This window comes from Protopterus annectens, chromosome 9.part0 (genome assembly GCF_019279795.1).
Source record: "Protopterus annectens isolate FY-2018-M chromosome 9.part0, PAN1.0, whole genome shotgun sequence".
Lineage (NCBI taxonomy): Eukaryota > Metazoa > Chordata > Ceratodontiformes > Protopteridae > Protopterus > Protopterus annectens.
In genome coordinates, this window is record NC_056743.1 from 1,196,656,574 (window position 1) to 1,196,678,942 (window position 22,369).

A 22,369-nucleotide genomic window follows, 5' to 3' on the forward strand; every position below is an offset into this window, starting at 1 on the left:
CCTAGCTTTATGTCTGCATTTAGCTACAAACTGAGACTTTTGTGGCTCTCAGGGGTTATGACCTCTCAGCTGCTCATGGCATTAAGAGTTTCAAGAGCAGTGACTGCATTATGTGGTGACCTGTATACAACATATAGGACTTTACCTCGATCAAAATAATTCTTCAGATAAAGCTAACTGCATTGGCTGAAGCCAATGGCCTAACAAATGAATTACAGCTAGGTTCCATGCAGCAAAGGTCTTACTGGCCTTCTTAGACTAGTTCACAGCTAAATACTGAGAAAGTGCTATGATGAGGCTAGGGTTGTATAAAGCTAGGATAGTGAAAAGGGTACATGACAACTAAGACAATGTAAAAAAGTATAATACACTTTGGAAGGGTGGTTATGAGGATCTGGGAATAAAGTATATATTTGGTCTGGACAGGACAAGGAAGAAATGAATTGTGAGAGATAATCACTTATAAGTTCCATCCCTCATAGTATGAGCAAGCTATAATGAAGCCCAGTACGAAGATGGGTTTAATGCAAGGCAACAGATCAAAGGAGGCAAGTGACATTTCCAGATGTACAGTGCAAAGATAAGGCCATATTGGGAGCAGCATGTACATTCCTGAAAGTCTGAAGGAACAAAGGTGTGTAGGGAAGGCTTACAGAGATGATCAGGGAGATCAGACTGAAGTCTGTGCTATGAAGAGAGACTTAAAACACTGAGCATTAAAGGAATGGGGATGTGGTCTGGACTCTATATCATAAGAGGGCCGCTGACAGGAATAAAATTAAGATGGAATGGCAGAAGGGGAGAGGCTCGGGTGGCACATAAAAAGTGAAAGATTTAAATCTGACTTTAAAGCTATTTTTTTGCAGGCAGCCTGGAGTGGGAAAGGCTGTAAACACCTGCAGCAGAAAGTGGTAACATGTAAGGCAACAGAGGAATTTAAGGAAATATACTTTGGGTGGAAGATGGTGGAGAGATAGGGAAGGAACCAGCAGACATATATGAACTGGCTACAGTAATCTGTGGGATGCCATTTCTCTTCTATGTGTCTGTTTGCATGCTATGACTTTTCCCAGAAGAATTGTGCTTGGGGTATACTTAGTCACTGGGGTGTTGTTCAGAGTGTACCAGTGATAGAACAGAGAGGTAATTCAATATTGACATCTGTAACTTCTGTTTGTCTGACCATATTCTGAGAATCAGACTTTGTCCTTTCAAAGACTACAATGTGACCATACCATCATGGAATGCAAAAGGCATTAAGAAATTAAAGGTGGAATTTGGGGGAAATACCTGGTGAAGAGGAGGAAGGCATTACTGAAGGATAAACTGTGCTCTCATTTACTTATTCATGTATTTATTCTGTTACTTGACTGAAATCACTTTCAGAACACTTATAGCCTACTCCAGCCTCTCATTTGAATTATAGGACCAACAAAGCAACCAGAACATAAGGACTATTATTTATCACCATCCATAATGTATTTCCTTGCTCTCTGCACCTTTCCTCTGGTTTGCAACAAGACAATATAGTATGTACACACACACACACACACACACACACACACACACACACACACACACACACACACACTTACTTTCTTATTCTGAAAGATACCATCTTGTTCAGAGTCTATTCTCTACCACTCCTATGCCTGTATCCCTCACCAGAAAAGAAGGCAATCATTTAACTGTTATTCAGTGTTTGCTTCCTATGCTGGAACACCATGGAGTGATCTTGCTCCCAAAGCTTGATTATTAGCAAGTTACAAGCCTTATCTCCACAGCAGTGGGTCACAAAACTTCTACTTTGTAAAATGCATTTTATTGGTTAATACATTTACTGCATTAATGTCATAGCTCAGTCTTAAGGTGCACATAGCTTTGCACCTCATATAAGGAAACATGACCCAAAATGGGATGTCACTGTCCTAGTCTGTACTACATATTTATTCTTTCATGCTATAAAGATAAGCAGTTTCTAGTGTAATTCTATTAACTCTGTTAGCACCTTCCTGTCTCTCCTGTACTTTACCTGCCTTCCCCTTTTCTATGCTCACCAAAAAGCTCTGTCTCAGGTAATGCTGTCCCATTTATTGCCAGGTAACACTGCGTCCTAGATGCTGTTCTGCTCCTGTTGGTGTATTTTTCCTTGCAAATAGTATCAGACATGTATTGTCTTTAAATTTTTATTTATTAAGACATTTCTGCCAAAGCACCATTGAGTAAAAACATGAATAAAAACAAACAGACCAAAACATAAATAAAAGTAAACAGACCAGGATATATAACAGTATAAAAAGCAGATTAAATTGGTAATAAATAAATAAATAATATAAAGGAAATAATTTAAATAAATTCTCCTAAACTTATGACTTTATTTATGCCTGCTACCAGCTGCCATAAAGGTATCTTTCTAAAGCTTCCTGTGTAGTTTTCCTCATGATACTTGACATTGCAGTACGCCATAAATTTACTGTGCTGTTCTGCCCATAATATTTGCTGCATATTTTCTTGTCTGCCACATCACACGTGAAAATAAGTACTCCTTATCTGTACAATGTCCACAGGGTCAACAAAATCCAGCCAATCAAACCTAAAGTACTGTCTTTGTCTGTCTCATTTATCAAGCATAATTTTGTGGCTTAAGACTGATTACATATAATTTCTCTGACACACTCACCCACCCACCTCCCATTGTCAAATTCAACAGATAAACAGGAAGAAAACTTACTGAGGCAAATTTTGTTTTTATGAATTCCACAAGTAATATCAAGACACATTCAACTCACAAATATAATTCCTTAAAATGTTTTTTTTTTGCCATGGTACTGGGAGTTGGCCTAACGGTTAAAGTGTTTACCTCACATTCAAGATGTGCAGGGTTTGAGTCTCACTAAAAGGGCAAATGTCTAGGCTTAAAATGGTCCACAAGGGTAGCTAGCCTAATAGATGCCTATGAACCTATTTAAAGAAATAGTACTTAAAAAGGAGTAACAAGTGGATTCAAAATGTCTAGCTTTAAAATGTATTCATTTAAATACACCAAAAGATATTAGTTCATAAGTCTTTCATGCTTTGTTTGGTAACTCTTAGAATAACCAAATCTGTAGCAGATGGGTTTTCTTGGGTTAGAAAAAAATGTAATGAAATTAATGAATGCAATTATGTAAAATATATGAGGGCTGAACAGAACATTTATATTCAAGCGACTAACTTCTAAGGATCTTGATATAACCTAGTGCGCCTCTAGTTCCTACTTATAAAACTGTTTCATGAACAGGATAAATCTCCCTTGTTCAAGCATTTTCTTTGGGTTTCTTGGTCCTTAGAACATACATTGCCACATTGGGGGGGGGGGGTCTTTGCACTCAGATTTAGAAACTTTCAATGGGTTTCTGTATGCTTTGTCAAATAATGGCTGCACACATGAGAAATGTTCTGCCATTTATGAATAATTTGTCAAGTATCAAGTACAGTACTATAAATAAAGACAACATCACCTACTCGATTATTTCATAATATTGACATTTTACTCATTGGTCATTTCTTGGTGTGGCAGGCGAGCACTGCACCAGAAAAGTTTGCTTGCGTTTATACACATTTTAGATAGTTGCCTTTTTTGTTCTTATTTTTCATACACCTATTAGGGTGCTGGTTTTCTTTAGAGAAGAAGACAGAAAGTATACATATATTTTGAAGGTACAGTATCTAGAGGATGAGGAATAGATTATCCCTAAAAAATAGATATGCTGAAACATGGATTCAAATATGAAATAATGCAGACTGTAAGTGGTGGGGAGAAGTGTGCCCTCAATCTATAGGTTATGTTTTTTGGGGTAAGGATCTCCACAAGAACACTGCAAAATATTGAAAGACTGATTTAAATATGAATTACTGCAGCAAGGGGGTATAGGAGTGAAGTATTTCCATAAGAACACAGAGTTGAAAACTGATTTATATAATAAAATATATAGCCTGGACAAATGTGGAGTAAATTGCTCCTACAAGAAAAGTAAGAAATATAAAAAAACCATAGAGGTGTGCAGCTAAGAGGGAAAAGCATACCTCCATAAGATTAATGACATAAATTAATACAGTATGATGTACTACAACCCACATTAAATAAATAAATACTATGCAACACAAAAAATATGCCCAAACAGTTAAGTGTCACTGTACAGTCCCACACACTTCATTTATCTCACCACCTTGGTGATATTCATTCTTTGTGGTGTTGAAATATACATTAACACAATACTTAAAGTTGGTCAGCAGCACAGAACAGCAATTCCCCTAACCTGAATAGTGACCACTGTTTTTGTCAGAGACACAAATACAAATAAACTAGATCAAAGCCACAAAGTAAGCCAGCCCAGGTTTAACTCACCCCCCAGGAGATGAATATGTTGTCAGGGGAGGGATAGGAATGAGCAACTGATGATGGTGTCCTATTGAGGGGTGGTCAAAGCGGGTTGCTGTCCTGCCCAAGCACCAGCTCTCGGACATATAGATGGTGTGCCTGGGTCAGAATGCAACACAGCAAGGAGTGTTTAAACTCTGTCCTAGGGGAGTGTGACATTAACAATGATCATCCATAAGATCCCAGGTACTATAGACATTCTTTGCATCAGCACTCCACTAATGAATATGTAAAACAGGAACCCAGAGATTCCTGGGGACTGCCAAAAACGGTTTAAATGGATTGCTTGTATCTCTGCTGGCTAGTTGATGGATTATTCTTCCACTTGGGTTTCTACGGCAAAGGAGATTCAAGTCTGCTGGGGGGCTGATAAGTTGAAATTATAGGCTGAGACATGCCAAGATGTGTGGGCAGCCAGTAGTATCAACACAGAAGGAGTGTAGATCACAATAATTTATATATATAGCAAAAGGCACAAAACTTAGAAAAGTATAGAAACATTTTAAACAATAATATAAATGTCTTTTAGTGAGGGTGACACATTAAAACATCTCCAAGATGCACAGTTCAAAGAGAAGTGAAATTAGAGGTGCAGACCTGCATCATGTTCTCCCATTACTGCACTCCATCTCCAAACATAATGCTTTTAGTCAGTGAGCTCATAGTTGGTGCCAGTAGACATGAATGGTTACTTGCTCTTTCTTTCTTTTCTGGTAATGTAGGGATAATAGCTCTATGCTTCATAGTGGTATAACATGAAGAATTTCTGACTGATTTGCATTTAATGCTGCAAATGATGTTTCAGCAGAAGACAGCAATGTTAAATATATTGCTTTCTCTGAGCTGCGGTGGCCCTTGTAAAGTCTATTAAAAAAGAAAAGTGCTCGGGGCACAGAGCCTTGCATGGGAGATACAGGAGGTTTAGTCTCATGTGTGGAGAACAGAATGACTCAAGCCTTAGTATCTGCAGTGGAAGTGTGTGTTCTCTGGCATAACAGGTGTAGTAGCACAGACACCTCCTGGGATGTGTTGTAAATACAGCCTCCCTCATATGAGGCATAGGGATATAGTCCCATTATGGGGTTTCACACACCCAATGTCCTGCATAGACATGAAAAAAATATCTAAAACATACTACATTTATAGGCAGAATACCCCAAGGAAAGGGCTGGTTCCAAAAGGAATAATTATCTTAAGATGTCATCTGCATAAAACCAAACTTTATCAAACTGTAGTCTGAAATCATTTCATTAATTCACACATTTCTTATGAACAGATGCAAGGACATAGAAAAATTACATACCATAGGTAGAGGAGGAAAGGGAGCTGAAGTTATCCTAAAAGTTGTCTGGCAGCCTGAAAGTGAATCTGTTTAACTTGGAAAATGTCTCTTTGCTTCAGATGTGGCAGCTCAGTGTTGAAATATGAAGTTGTGTGGTGTGAGGAGTCTCCTTTGCACTCACAGGACTGTAAGGAGATGAAGCTTGCCCCACAGAAGAACAATCAAGGCTATTCAGCCTAATGGATTATGGTGAAATCGCACTTGGCAAATGTAGCATCAAAGAATCAACCCTTAATTATCATAAATAACATGTCTTCTTTATGATTTGCAAGCATTATATGGGTACATTATTATTAGCTTTTGTGCATTTCCCTAAGCTTCATTAGTCTGACACCATCAGCTTGAAATACAATTGCTTAGCAGTCACAGGTGTTATTTTATGTTGACAGTATTATATTTTAGAGGTGAGCCTTTGTTGGCCTCACCCAGAGTGTAGGTGGAGTGGGCACCTTCACTTTGCAATCTTTCATTTTAACATAACTGATTTTCCTGTAGGCAAATTATATTTTCCTGTCAATTGATTTTCATGCTATGAGTGGCAAGCTAATGCAGCTTGGGTAATGTTAATCAAAATACAGGCACACCAAATACTCATGAGCAAAAGTGTAAGCGTAAGCCGTACCTCTCAAATGTCCAGATTTTCGCCACATATTTTTTATCTGTTCCTCATAAAATTTGTGGTTTTGTGGTAAATTGTTGAAGACTGATGTCACTGAATAACAACAGACAATTGAGATTCAGACTTTATACCATTTAGAAAATGGATACTAATACAAACCCTGTTATTCTATTGACCTTCTAAGTTTATAAGGGCAATATTTAAAAATTGTTCCTATTTTGGGCCATTTTCTCCCCATTATTTTGGGCTTTGTCCAGATTTCTTGTGCTTAGAGGTTGAGAGGTATGGCGTAAGCAACACACTGTGCACCCAGCACTCACGCATTACTTTAGGGGAACATTCCTTGCTGTTAAATGTAGTCTATTATACACAGGGTCGATGTAATTAGTATATTTTTTACAGTCCTCATGTTTATGCACACAGGTGTAGAAGGTGGGTGCCAAGCTAACAAAGGTTTCTTGTCCTCTGTTTAACACTCTGTGCAATAGTCAGGTGATCTGCTGATAGATTGTTACTCCACTTCCTTGCAGTCCTCCTTGCTGCCTGACATGAATGTGAAAAGCTTTGAAAAGGCGAATCTCTCCTGCATTTGGGCGTCTTCCCAAAAATGGGTTATGCTGGGAAGAACTGCAGCAGTATTTGAGATGCCACCTAGATACTGATGTGTTGGATAGGACTGAAGACCAAATAAAACAATATTTTATTTTATATGAAGGTGAGAAATGCCAAAAGCATTACATTTATTTTGTTGTCACTTACATAACTCTTGACAAAGTAACTTTTCACTGATATAATTAGTTCTATATACTGCTATATGCATACTCATCCATGTGTTAACAGAAATATTTTATTAAGATTTTTGGTAGCAAATTACTCTGTATATATGGCTTTCCCCACTCAACACACAACATGCAAAGTGATATAAATAAATAAAATACAATCTTATTGTTTTACTTGGAGCTTTTCTTCCCATGTCCCTTCTATAAATAGGCTTTGCTCAATAGTGGTCAGCCAAGTTAACAAAATGCAATGAATAAATACAAATAATTGTAGGAGGCTTCCATCAAAATTTTCCACCATTAAAATTCTTTTATTTCTTAACACTAGATGCAGGAGAAATGCCACACAGATGTGATCAATTCTGCATGTTTCTTGCCATCTGTGAAGCAAGTTACAGACTCAGATGCTGGGCACATTAGCAATAGCATCACTTCCATAGGAAATACTGAGCTGGGACAGGCCTGTAGTGGCATTGGCAAGATCAAATGCAGGATGAAAAAGCACATGAAGGGGGAACATCATACCCTGCCTTCCTTGTAGTGGGTACAGAGTGACAAATATGACGGAAGGAGTTCATAGTATCAAAGTCCTGCTGGGCAGGTTTGCTGTAATTGTGAACACTAAAAAAAAATCTAAGAGAACTATCTCTGATGAATTCAGCACTTTTTTCTAAGTACGGTATTCTTTGCAAGGAAGGAATCAATTTGAGACAACGGTATATAATATTCCCTACTTCCTAGTTGCCTGATGTGACATTCCAAAGACTAGCTCCGAATCTTTCATATTCAGATTGTAAGACACAAGTTTTGTTGCAGAGGCAGGAAGAAGGGGAGTTAGTGTGTGAGATTGTGTGTTTCTCATTCTCCAACGGTGCGCAGTTTCTGTTTTTTGGGAATGCTGGCATAGTGCATATGCATTCATCCAAACATAGTTACAAGCAGTACAACTAGGCAACCTGTTTTGTCTGCCAAGAGGATATGAAGAGATTTTTTTTTCCACTGCTACCGTTAAAATAATGTGAATGCTTAAGTAATTTTAGGTGTCTTACAGCATCTTAACACTCACAGAAGATATTCAGCCTACTCCTCAACACATACATGACAATCATACAGTGTTACAAAGAATAAGTAATGAAAAAAGTATATGCACCTTACCTGCAGGATGTTGATTCAGTCCAGGCTGCCTTACTCTCAAAACAGTTTTGCCTTGTATTTAAATGCTATGGGAGCTTTAAGCATTTGTAACTGTTTGCATGTCTTTCTTTGTCTTAGTGTCCTTCATTCAGTTTTTATCTTTCAATTTATTCTGATCTGCATTTCTTTAAAGCCCCTGCTGTGTGCTGTTGTAATCAGTCTGTACAGTCAGTGAATCAGACTTTGTCCACTGTCTATTTTAGCCTTCTGCTGCTTTTATTCTTGTCTTTCTATCTCTGTCTCTCTGCTGTGTGTGTGTCTCTCTCTCTCTGTTTTCTTTCGTCAGTCTAGTAAACACTCAGGAATACCAGTCCTACTGGCTTATCTTGCTGCTTGATGGGGGGGTGGAAGAGGAGGGGTTTCCTATTTTTACCCAGTGATAAACAGGTGGCAAACCTCAATCCCAAAACACATTACTGTATCAAGCTTTTTTTCACATACTAGACTTCATACATTAGTGAGCCGCTGGTCTCCCATTTGCAATATTTTACACCAGTTTTCTTTACAGAACAGGGAACATTTTTTTAATCTATTATTTTTTTCATTCATTCATGTATTTATTTAATACGTGTGTTTGTGTGCATCTAATGTGCAATATATGTTTTTGACTTAGTCCTTGTTGAATTCACATTTTATCCAGTAACTGCATTACCACTCTTCTACAGACCAACTTCTTACATAGGACCCCATCTCCAGAGAACAAGGCCAGTGATCTTCCAGAAGTGGAGTCAAAAGACTTTGGCTGTTGGCAGGCTGCCAGAAGCATTGTTTCCATGCATCCCTGACTCTAAGGGTCATGGCAACAGAAAATCCATTTGCACAAGTATTTCCATGGTCCCCATATTGCAGTGTAAAGCCTAAGACCAGATTCCACTAGGGGCTGTCTGTACAGAGTGAGATTCTACCCCCTAACCTAGAGAAGGGAGCTGGCCATTAGCTAATTAGTCTCCCCCATTTCTAGGTTAAGCTTTCACCACCTGAAATGATAATGAAGCCCTGGTCAAAAGCCGAACAGATTGATGGCCTGCTCTTGTAACAGCAAAACAACAGATACAGCTTACTCTGACAGATCTCTCATACCACACAGCTGACACAAATCAAGTGATGAGATACAACCTGGATGACTGTGCTTACCTGAACTGTCCCTGTCTGTTGAACCTATCCCCTTAACATTCTTCTTTGTGCCATCCCTTCTATTTAATCCCTACCACATTAAATTTGTTAACAAAAGCCACCTTCATCAGATTCAAGCTTGTGTTTGTACATATTACTTAACCCTAATCAGAGGACAATGAGCCACAAACCCAGGCTACACAGCTCACAACTGCCCTTCTAGAAGTTCCTGTTCCATGCCTGTCACTGTTTCAATATCGGGTAGCTTAACAAACAATATTAAGGCTATGAGCTATTAATGAGATTTATCCTGTAGCCCTATGTTTGAATACATCAGTGTCTATGTATCTGCTGTGTGACTGAACAGAAGAGTTAACCAGGTAATACTCTTGGTTGCCAGTAAAAATGTAGTTGGGATTAGTAGCTTTGCCTAGTTAACAAATGAATAATACAATTAAGTTAAATTAAAATGTTACCTTATCAGGCTCTATTGAAGACAATATTCATGTTTACTTGGTCCACTGTGCACTTTCACCTGTTATACTGACCTCTGAGAAGCTCAAAGTGACTCACTACAGTACCACGAGTTTCAGAAATAACTAGTTGACTTTTATCAGCAGTAAAAACCAAATGGTGCTGGCAAGAGTTACCTCCAACAACAATGAAATGAACAGTAAAAAAACAAAGCAGGAGGTAGCAGCCACGGCTGTGTAGAATAACAGCTTTATTAGTAAAAGAGGTGAGCGCTTTTGTGGCACCAGCCACTTCATCAGACAATCAAAGAACAGTAAAACACAGCATTTATACCAAGCTTAGCATTGCCATCAACTACCCAATTAATCCTTAAACCAAGCTTAAAATTAAAAACAGCTTGACAATAGAAACAGCATATCACATCATACAACTTAATACATACAATATAAAAGTATAAAAAACTATAAAAGGTACCCCCTCGACCTTTTATACTTTTTTATACTTTTATATTGTATGTATTAAGTTGTATGATGTGATATGCTGTTTCTATTGTCAAGCGTTTTTTAATTTTAAGCTTTTAAAATTTTTCACACTAGGTATAAAACTTTTTATACTAGGTATATGATTTTAAGATTAAGTGGGTAGTTCGTGGCAATGCTAAGCTTGGTATAATTGTTGTGTCTTACTGTTCTTTGATTGCCTGATGAAGTGGCTGGTGCCACAAAAGTGCTCACGTCTTTTACTAATAAAGCTGTTATTCTACATAGCTGTGGCTGCTATCTCCTGCTTTGTTTTTTACTGTTCATTTCATAGTTGACTTTTATACTGGAAGGGTTATTTACAAACTCAGCATTCTTGTAGTTTCTAAAACCTGACTCATGGCTGATATTATAACAGTCACATTTTCTCCCATAGGTAAGATCACCTAGAAAATGGATGCATCCCCTACACTGCAGACTACATGCTACAGAGCAACAATCTATGTATCAGATAAGCCCTGCCACTCAGTAACCCTCTCTGAGAAGGGAAAAGATACAGCATTCATGAGAGCATTTCTTGGAGATGTCGTAGTTATTTTTATCTGCTTCAAGCTTGCCTTAGGTAACAGCCTTCTTCCTTGTGGCCTATACTATCCCTTGGTCAGAATGTCACATTGCACCTTAAATTCATTGCCAGCAATAACATTAGATGGCTTGAACACAGTCTAGAGTACATATCCAGGTCCCGAGCTGCAGTCAGTCTTGTCAGCTACAATGCATAGGCTAGCCTGGCTAGCTCAGTTGGTAGAGCATAAGGCTCATAGGTTCACAGGTATATACTAGGCTAATGACGACAAGGGCCTTTATAAGCCTAGCCGTGCAGTGCAGCCCAATTGTGTCCCTACGTATCCTGATGGTCATATTATTAATACAATTAGGTAAGGAAAATAAATAAAATAATTATGTACTAACATGTCTGACAAGTTGTGACCTCTTTCGTAAGAAATACTTGGGACTATAGATATAGATATATAATTTGAGAGAGATAGAAAGTGTTATCTTGCTATGAAATAGTCAATGCCTTCTTAACTGTAGTAACTATTTCATCTGGAGGAACATTACATTTTGTCACAAAATAAACATTTTGCTTATTTCCATGCCTAAAAATGAATATCAGCTAAATGTTTATTTTTATGCCGGTAGATGTTAAAACTCTTAAAGGGCTCCATTTGTGACAGTAATCTAATCATCTCTACATAAAAAAACTATGATTACATTTAACAAATCTATCCATAATATGTTGCACTTCCAACAGAGATTCTTCCCATCAGCTACAGACTCTTCTAGCCCTAAGCATATTCCCATATGGCAATGATCAATAAGATGCCCAGGATAATGATTGTTAGCATTAATAAAGTCTAAAACCCCTGCTGGTTTTCTAAATAATCTAGAATGTATCTTACAATCAGCAGTAACAAAAACATCTAAGACATGTGCACACATCATATGTTTTTGTAGTAAACTGTAAATTATATTTCTCAGTATTTAATCATTGAATAAGGCAGGCTACCAATTATTTTCCCCATATATATATATATATATATATATATATATATATATATATATATATATATAAGTCATCAATGTAATGAAAATATTTCATAAAGTTTATGATAAAAATCAGAATTATAAGCATCCCTACCACCTGTTCTCTACCTAGAATCTCCAAGGAGCATGTCATAAATGCTCTCTCCAAAGCCAAAAACACAGCCTCTATGGGACCTGATAATATCCCAGGCTGTGTTCTAAATGGATTAAACAGGAACTAGCTATACCAAGGGGTACTCTTTTTAACCACAGTCTAAGCACTGGTTTTGTACCTGCTAAATGGAAAACAACAACCATCATCCCATTACATAAAGGAGGCGCCGCCACAGACCCTGGGAACTATAGACCCATAAGCTTAACCAGCCTTATCTGCAAGGCTATGGATTGAATAATCATGGACCTTATCAACCAAGATATAGGGGACCTCCAAACACTTGACCAGATCCAGTTTGGCTTCATTAAAGGGAGCTCCTGTCTCTTGAACTTGGTGGACTTCGTTGAGACGGTCACCAAAACACTGGATGAAGACAAATCCATGCATATAGCCTGGAACTGGCCACGGCCTTTAACACTGTTCCCCACTCAGGAATCATTGATACGTTCACCCAGCTGGAGATCATAGTTATCATAGTCCAGCTGGAGAGTTTATAGTAATTTAGAAGAAAATTCAATTATGGCAGTAGAACAAAAGGGCAATAAAAGAAAGTCATATGGAACAAAGGATCATTTGTTGTTAAATAAAGTCATAGTGGAGAACTGTAAAAAGGGGAAGAATCTAATTATGGCATGGATTGACTACAAAAAAGCATTTGACAGTATTCCCACATTCATGGATAAAAGAGTGCTTAAAAATGTACAAGATTCACCCTATACTGATTGACTACATTACAGTGACCATGACACAGTGGCAGACCACTCTACTATTAAGTCATGATAAAGGACAAATTATTATCCCAGGGATAAAAATTCAAAGGGGGATATTCCATGGTGACTCTTTGTCACTGTATTCTGTCTTGCCCCTAACCCATTAAGCTGTCTACTTAACAGTTTAGGCCATGGCTATAATTTGGCTCCTAGAAAACAACAGTGTTAAGACTTCTCATCTTCTCTTTGTCGATAATTTAAAACTGTATAGCTCATCAAGATGAGGAAATGAAAGCACAACTTCAAATTGTCAAAACTTTTTCAGATGATATAAGAATGTCATTTAGTCTTGATAAATGTGCAAAAGCAACCTTTAAAGCAGGAAAACTGCAGCACCAACAAAACATCAGTTTGGAAGAAGAGTGTGATATTAAAGAACTTCAGCACTAGGGAGTGTATAAATATTTGGGAACTGATGAAGGATCAACAATAAAACATGAACAAATTCGAATAAAACTTAGTAAGGAATACTTTAGAAGACTTAAATTAATCCTGAAAACAGCGTTGACATCTAGGAACAAAATTCAAGCTGTTAAACAATTTGCTCTTCCTGTCCTAACTTACAGTTTTGGAGTGATTGACTGGTCCCAAAATGTGTTGGATACATTAGACAGGAAAACAAAAATGATGCTTCATGCTCACCAAATGATTTATAAAAATCAGTGCATACCAAGATTATATATTCTGTATTCCAAATGAGGGATGGGCCACCTTGAAATTGATTGCATGTATACTTCTGCAATCGTGGGACTGCACACATATCTGCTGACCTCACAAGACCCAAACGTAACGAAAGTTTTGAAACATGAGGAAGATAAATCTAAGATGATGTCTCTGCTTAATCTAGTAGAACCATATCGGCATCAAGCAGGAATGGAAATCAAACCAGAAGCAGATAAAAATCAGGCAACACCTGAATGTGCCAAAAAACAAAAGAAAGAATATAAAGTGAAGGACCAGATGAGAAGGCATGAAATGTAAAAATGAATAAATATAGTTGCAAGTATAGAAAGTTTCTGGAAGTACCTCATTTTGATCAGGATCGAATGCAGGAATGGTTAAAGAGAGGCAAATTCAAACCAAGAGATGAAAGTTTAAAATTGGTGGTCCAAGATAGCGAGCTACGTACACGTTGGATTACAAAGTCCATCGAACATGTCGGGGAAGCAGACAAATGTAGGTTTTGTAAAACAGAATTGGAAATTGTTGCACACCTCATTGCTGGGTGTGACATACTAATGACAGAAGGATTGTATACTGAAAGGCATAATGTGGCAAGACTATTGCACTGGGGATTGTGCAAACATTATGGTATTAAAGTGGCTGAAAAACACTGGAAACAGAAACATAAGCCACAAAGCATCACAGAAAATGATGACATCTACATCACATGAAATCACCCATTAGCAACAGTTGAAAAGATAGATGCTAGAAAACCAGATATAGTGGTCCATGAAAAGAGGACAAATGTAGCATTGATCATTGACATCACCACACCCAGTGACTACAGTGTCTTGCATACAGAGAGACACAAAGTCATAAAATATCAGGATTTGCAGGCAGAAACAAGAGAAATGTGGAAGAAAGATACCCAGACAGTTCCAATAGTAGTAGGAGCAGCGGGTCTTATAAAAAAAGAATCTACAATTGTATTTAGATATGTTGCCAATACATGCAACCCCATACGAATTGCAGAAGGAGTCATTACTGGACACATTGTGGGTGCTGTGAGGAACATTTCTGGCTGACATCAAAGACTGAAACTATATTAATTTTGTGAACTTTAATCGTGCTTTGACTTAGGAATGGGGTCCATTCCAGTCATGGTATTAGAAGCCCAAAAGACTTGGAGAAATTAAAAAAAACTGGAGATCTGCTCGTATATTGTCATGTGGGTTGCAAACTAGCTCACCAATAGAATGCACACAATCAAAATAGATGACTTTACCTCCACCAGCAGGCCTATAACCAGCGGTGTTCCACAGGGATCTGTGCTGAGGCCCCTATTGTTTGGAATCTACTTCTCAAATGTACAGGCTAAAACAAAAGGCCTAGGGCTGACAAAGTTTGCTGATGATTGCAAACTGGGTGCAGTCATTGAATCCCCAAACAATGCCAACATCCTACAAGAAGGACTTACACAGACAACCGACTAGTGCCAAAGTCATGAGCTAAAACTTAATGCAAAAAAATGCATTATTATCCCCTTCGGCAAGGGTGATGTCCCTGCAGATTATCATATTAATAACAACATCGTAAGCACGCAATCAATGGCGAGAGATTTGGGCACACTGGTTGACAGCAACCTTTCCTTTGACCACAACTTCTCCACAGTGGTAAGAAAGGCTTTCTATGCCCCCCACCTCATAAGTAAGGGCATTGCATCCAGAACAAAAGAAGTTATAACCCCCTGCATTCCTCACTCTTCAGGCCAATAACAGAGTACAATGGTACCTTTGGTATGTACCTTACCAGGCACCTGCAACAACTTGAAAGACCTCAAAGGTTTCTTACAAAAAAAATTCAGGGTCTTCAGCATATGTCATATAGTAACAGACTGAAATCACTGTCACTATACTCTGTGTCTTACAAACTACGGAGAGATGACCTCTGCCTTGCATATAAAGCAATCTCAGATCCTGCTGTAATGGAAATGCTGTACATTCATAAATCACATGGTATAAGATGCATTCACTCTAGGGAACAAAACCTTGTATGTGACATCAACAGGACTTGCTGGAGAGACAGCTATGTCTCATGAAGGTTACCTCTCGTCTGAAAAAAATTCCAATTCAAGTGAAGCAGAGACCATCACTGACCCTATTTAAGCATAATTTGGATGATTGAATAGGAAACCACAAATTCATCACAGGAGTTTCACCTGTGTCCCTCTTTGACAGGGGCAGTAGTTGTTGACTTGGTTCCACTTAATACCTTGATATTCTTAGGAACAGGGTTTGTACTTGGCTAGGCATGTAAGGACCCTAGGGCCATTAGCCTAGTAACCTCCCATGATCCTATGAACATGGGGCAATAAATAATCATTTATAATTCTATCAATATTTTCTAAGACCATGCCACAAATAGACACAATGGGGTGACCAGGTGGATTATTAAAATTCTTATAGATTTCAGGAACACAACTGAATACATTTATGAATCAAGTTTTTAAAATTTTAACAAATATCTGTTATATACATCCACATTAACCTTCTTATACGTACTTGTATCACTCAGGTTTTCCATACACATAAAGTAGTGCTGATACTTATTCATAATAATAATAATATTTCTATCTTTGTCAGCTGGCCTAATAATAACATCCTGATTATTTTAAGTCTGTTAAGTACCTGCCAATCAGCTTTAGTCATATTAAAACTTACTTGGCTTTGGCAAGAATAAAATTATTTAAAGATATTTTCTACCTTGTAATTAACATCTGAAAAACATTTTATCATATCATTATTAAATGGAAGTATAAAATTACTTTTAACATTAACAGAATCAATGTTTAAAAGAGTAGAAGCATTGATTACACAATCATCTACAGATGATGAAAAAAATTGTGTCTATTCTAGACAACTCAGAAGATGTTGAATTTAAAATCATACTTGAGGTAGAGCATCTCACTAATGTACCAGATGTAATTTTTTACACAGACTGAACAGCTCGATTTTAGTATAATGAAAACTAGGCATCACTGTAGGAACAGATTTTAATCCTAAACTAAGCAAGCAAAAAATTTAGTCAGTAAAATAAAACTCAGAAATTGTAATTATTTGTCTAAAATCAAAACACTCCGACACAGTATTTGTGGAAGAAAAATGTCTTGCGGTTGTTCTGAAAATGAAGTCTTACTTTGAATACTTTTGCTTCTTCACACCTGCCTCAGCTGAAGCTATTGTTGTGCCATTTCTGGCCCCTCTGCATGCTACCATTGGTGGAAACAGAATTGTGCTTCTGTTTCCATAGAAATGTTTTATTTAAATTATAGTTTTTAATATCTTTACAACTCTCCAGTTGTGGGCAGAGGGGGGTTTATTCTTTTTCTTTTTTCCCCTCTTCATATCAAAATTTGCCCTCATCCAATTGTTACTACACCTAGAGCCCAAATTACCTTTAACTTTCAACCAGTCTCAACATCAATTATCTGAAAATTAATTAAACAATTAAAACCAACTACCTTATTGGCTGACCTCCTCCCAGCAGAGTATTTACAAAAAGCAGCCGATGTTGTAACTTACCCACTATCTACCCTGATCAATAGAACTATATCTGTAGCTTCCATCCCCTCCATCTGGAAGATAGTGCATGTTATCTCACTCCATAAAGGAGGCAGCTCATCTGAGCTCTCTAGTTATAGACCTATAGCTATCCTGTCTCCACTTGCCAAAATTATGGAGAAATGCATACACAGACAACTCCTGAACTATCTTCTCATGAACAATCTCCTGACAAACTCCCAACATGGGTTTAGACCATACCATAGCACCACCACTGCCCTTCTCTCCTTCACTAACATTAGAAATAAAAACCAAAACAATAATAAACTTTCTTCAGCCATCTTCTTACACCTTTCCAAGGCCTTTGACATGGTAAACCACCAAATACTTATACAAACACTGGAAACCATTTCCCTAGAAACCCAGGCTATCCAATGGTTCCAATCTTGAGTGGTAGACAACAGGCAGTCCTATGGCAGGACAACCTATCCACCCTGCTACCCATCACCCTAGGAGTCCCCCAGGGCTCCATCTTAGGACCCCTCCTATTTTCTCTATTTATAAATGACCTGCACAAAGTCATCCCAGAGGCTACCTGCATTCAGTACATGGATGACTCGACTCTAATATGCTTGGCCACATCCCCAACAGAACTGCAGTCTTTATCCCAAAAAACACAGTTAAAATTTGGCTTCTTAATCACTGTCTCAAATTAAATCCCAACAAAACTAAGCTTCTGCTTTTCTCTCCATCTCAAAGGTCCACCGTACTGACCTTCACCATAAAATCTAACAATGGCACCATTATTTCACCAGACCCCTTGACCAAGGTCCTAGGTGTAATAGTTGACAATAACCTTAAGTTTGACTTGTATTTTAACCATACGATTAAAACAGTTAATGAAAAACCTGGCTCTCTATACAACATTAAACCCTTCCTAACTCCCTTAGCTAGGAATGCTATTGCCCGCACACACCTACTCCCTACTCTCCTCTGTGCCTCCCCCTTACTCACAAAATTGAGTAAAACCAACTTCAACAAATTCACTAGCTGCTATAATCACATTGCTAGATTTGCCACTGGTACAGCCTATAGAACCCACCACTGTCTAAACCTTAATCTTCTAGGGTGGCTTGAACTACCTAATCTACTTAAAGTCAATTGCCTAGTAATTGCCCATAGGATTCTCTACCGGTCCGAATACATGCCTGTCCTTAAAAGCCTTATCACCCCCTACCAGAACCTCAAGACACTCCGATCCTCTAACAAAATGTTAGTTTACATGCTCAAAACTAACAATGCAGCTGGGGATGCTCTGTTTGCCAACTCTGTAAGCAAAACATGGAACTCACTCCCTGATGACCTAACATCAGAACCCTCTTTACCCTAATTCAGGAAAAATCTTATATTATACTTTAAAACACAGTGGATATGTCCTTGCTTTTCCCCCAATTAACTTTTACTCCCTCAACTGTATGCCTAATGAGGATTTCCTACCTCTAAGTGCCTCTAAGTGACTATATCCTAGTTATTTGGTTAATAACCTAATAACTTTGTATTAACATGTGTGACCAAGTTATATTTTGATCCTTGTAATGAATGTAATTCTGTTTAGAGATTGTAAAACCTGATTTATATGTATATATGAAATAGTATTTTGTAGTATGTATGTAGTATGTAGTTTAGAGCTTTTCTCCCAGGGCCTCCCCTGAAAATCGTCATGTATCCAGTCGGACTATCCCGGTCAACAAATGTAAAATAAAATAGAGTCGTTTTTTTTCTCCATAGGTAAGAAGAGTTTTTTTTTTTTGTTTGTTTTTTTAATTTTCATCCTCTCCAGAGGTAAGTAAAAAAAAATAATTCACCTCTTCACAGGTGCTGTATTCTTCGCTGTTGTTGCAGAAGTGCTGCTGCTTCTGTCCTTGTGGATGTGGAGGATGTGAAACATGTGGTGTGCAGCTCACAACTGACTAGATCATACATAATGTTGGTGAAAGGGTTGATGAGCCTCTGGAGGAACAGGGATGAGTGTTGTCACAAGAGCAGGGATTGAATTTCTAGGGTGGTGTGATCTATGTGATGCTGCTCACACCCTTGATAGTGAGTGGCTACAGTATGGGACTAGGAACGACACTGTGAGGTCCTTTGCTGAGATGTGGAAGCCCTACAACAACCAACTCACTGACCCATGGAGATCTGCACATAGAGGGATGCTTGTGTTAACCAAGCCGCCCATGCTGAATACCCTCCATGCATGTGGACATGACCTGACCCATGGCCATTTGCACATAGAGAGACGCTTGAGCTAACTGAGCCACCCATGCTGGATACTCTCCATGCATGTGCACTTGATCTGACCCATGGAGATTTGCACATAGATGGATGCTTGTGCTAACCAAGCTTCTCTCACTGTCATTATCAAATGCTCAGTAGCAGTAACCTGTATTTGGACAAAGTCAGTACACATTTTCTGCTGTGTAGACAATGCCTGATATGTCTCAAAAGGCAATTGTGGATATGGATTTTGTACACCACCCTGTTGACAGGCTGTGTAGTGGGTATGCCAACATCTCAGACTGCTTATCATGAGCTGGGAATTTGAGAGAATTCTTCTACCCATGGTGAGAGCATGTAGCCAATGTGGCCGTGGTACAGTCTCTGAGCCAGCAGTGGCTTGGGTAGAGTCATCACCGTGTTGTGGGAGTCCCTGATAGTACACTTTTTAACTGTATGCCGGTATTTTTAGGCTGTTTTATGACTGTGATAGTAATGGCATCATATACTGTCACATGGCTGCCAGTGTCCACCTGATCTCCTGCCTCAGACCATGCCAATGATGGTGCAGTTCTTTACTTACCTGTGAACCAGAGGCAAGCCATTAAAACATGTGGGCATTATTCCTCATGCATATGTATGCACCTCTACATGAGGTACTACAGATGAATGTAAAGAACATGCATTGTGTGATACGTTCAGTGTTGAGAAGTTTAGAGGAGAAGAGCAAAGCCTGATATTCTGTCTTCTCCTGCATTTTCAGACATATTTTCTGTGTTTTGGCTCTCAGCATTACAAGTGCTGACATTTCAACAGGGAGCTGTTGTTGCAGCTATTTCATCAGAGATAGTCCTTCCTCTGTCTTCCCTTTATCTTGCCTCCATCTTTTCTGTGCATCCTTGAAACCAAAAGTCATGTTCTGGTCTGCTGTTCCTAAAGAAAGAAGGGAGTGTGGCAGGACAGACAATGTGAAGCACCTGGAAGGTATCAATAGTATCAACATGGCTACAGTCTGTGAAGAAAATGTGGCCATGGGCTCCCCATGTGGGGCAAGTGTGGCCAATTTTGTAATGGCATATTGGGAGCGGGAGTTTATCATGGCCAACCCATTCATCCAAGAGAAAATTCAATTTTATACACAATTCTTGGATGAAATTTTTATCTTAGTTAAGGGAGATATGCAAGTTCCACAGGAGATAGTTGAATTCTTTAATTCTACATCAGAATTCCTGAAGTTTACATATGTTTTGCCCAGGATAGAATAGCATATTTGGATGTGGATTTAATTAAAGACATTGGTAATGCATGCTATATAGCAAAAATAGTCCGTAGGGATACGTACTCTAATTCCTACTTGCATTTCTCTAGTTGCCACCCGTATACACAGAAGAAATCTGTAGTAAAAGGGCAACTAGTTAGGGCTGCAAGGATGGTTACAATGGACCACGATTTCCAGGAAGAGTGTAAATTTATGAAAAGATTATTTTTGAAAAGAAGTTACCCCCTAGCCTTAATTCAGGACCTGATTGATGAAGTCCAATTTAAAAGGGAGAGATGAATATATTTGCCTATTCTCAAACAATATAATGAACAGACTATAGAACCATGGCTTGTTAGACAGGACATCAGCCCTTACAATTTTATAATCTCATTTAGTATAGATGCTAAAGGTGTGGTTTCTATAATTAAAAAAAATGGAATATATTAATGAATGATGGCACATTCAGGGGCAAATTTCAGGAGAAACCGGGGATTGTTTTCAATTGGGAAAACAATTTGAAGCAAATCCTGGAAAAGAAATCCAACAAGTTGGTGAATGTAATGGGTATGTTCAAATGCAATATGTGTAGATATTGCAAATATATGGACATCGGCCAAACATTTGAGGTCAAGGGGAGGAAATATAAAATAAGGGGCAAATTTGACTGCCAGATTAGGCAAGTGGTATACATAGCAAGGTGCATACACTGTCCGGTCTCCTATATTGGGAAGACTGACAGAAGACTCCGTGAACGGGTATATGAACATGTGTATGAAATAGGGAGACATAAGGTAGAGAACGCACTTGCAAGACATATTATAAAGTACCCCCAGCACCAGTTTACATTTCGGGCAATAGACCAAGTCAAGAATGATGGGAGGGGGGGACCGGATTCACTTATTTTGGAGAGAAGTGAACTCTTTTGGCAATTGAGGTTGGATGCTTGCCATTATCCAGGAATAAATGAACTAAGCTCCATTATGTGTATTTTAAAATTAAGAAGTTTAAATAGGTAGCTAGTTTTTTGCCTATTTATGTTTTATAGATATACATATATATTTATACATTATTTATTTTATATATGTATTTTTATAACATATGTTTTGCAGTGGGTTGGTGGCTATTCCACTTTAAATACAAAATAATTTTAGTGATGGTAGTTCTAAAGAACAATTTGTTTCTAGTTCACATATTCAAACGTGAAATCTGGAACATGAAGTATTCATTCATAGTAAATGTTTTTACTTGAACATTAAGAAAGTTCTACATATTTAATTATTGTTTTTTATAACATTGTAGAACTTTGTTACAAAAGAAAGGAGGGGTGGGGTTTTACTTGTTAAGCACCATGTGAATAACCATTGATGTTGTTGATTGTAATCATGTGACAGGAAAGAGGAGAATTTAAACCCCCGGATTTTCAAAAATGGTTTTAATCTGAAGAAGTTGTTTTTTTAAAAACAACGAAAAGCATTTCTGGAGCTTAATAAAATTGTTTTCTTTCAACGCATTTGGATACCTATCCTGTTTTGGGCAACTGTTGTGAACTGCTTCAGTTTTTGTGGTTTGTTGAAGTATTTCTACATTTTACAAGTTTGTCTTACATGTCAAATAGTATTAGGTGATGGGTGATTGGAACATGCTTCCTGCAGGTAAACA

At 38.0% G+C, this 22,369-nt stretch overlaps 1 protein-coding gene across 4 annotated transcripts in view; it reads right to left on the reverse strand.

Moving 5' to 3' along the window:
* SMTNL1 (smoothelin like 1) overlaps positions 1-22,369 on the reverse strand; it is a 394,205-nt gene that overhangs the window by 332,096 nt on the left and 39,740 nt on the right. For 3 of the 4 annotated variants that reach the window (XM_044084113.1, XM_044084110.1, XM_044084112.1), the window contains exon 1: positions 8,316-8,626. The exons of the other annotated variant lie outside the window; for it this stretch is intronic. The gene's annotated coding sequence lies outside the window, so the exon portion shown is untranslated. Of the gene's footprint in view, positions 1-8,315; positions 8,627-22,369 lie in introns of those variants that run through there. 4 annotated transcript variants of the gene reach the window in all.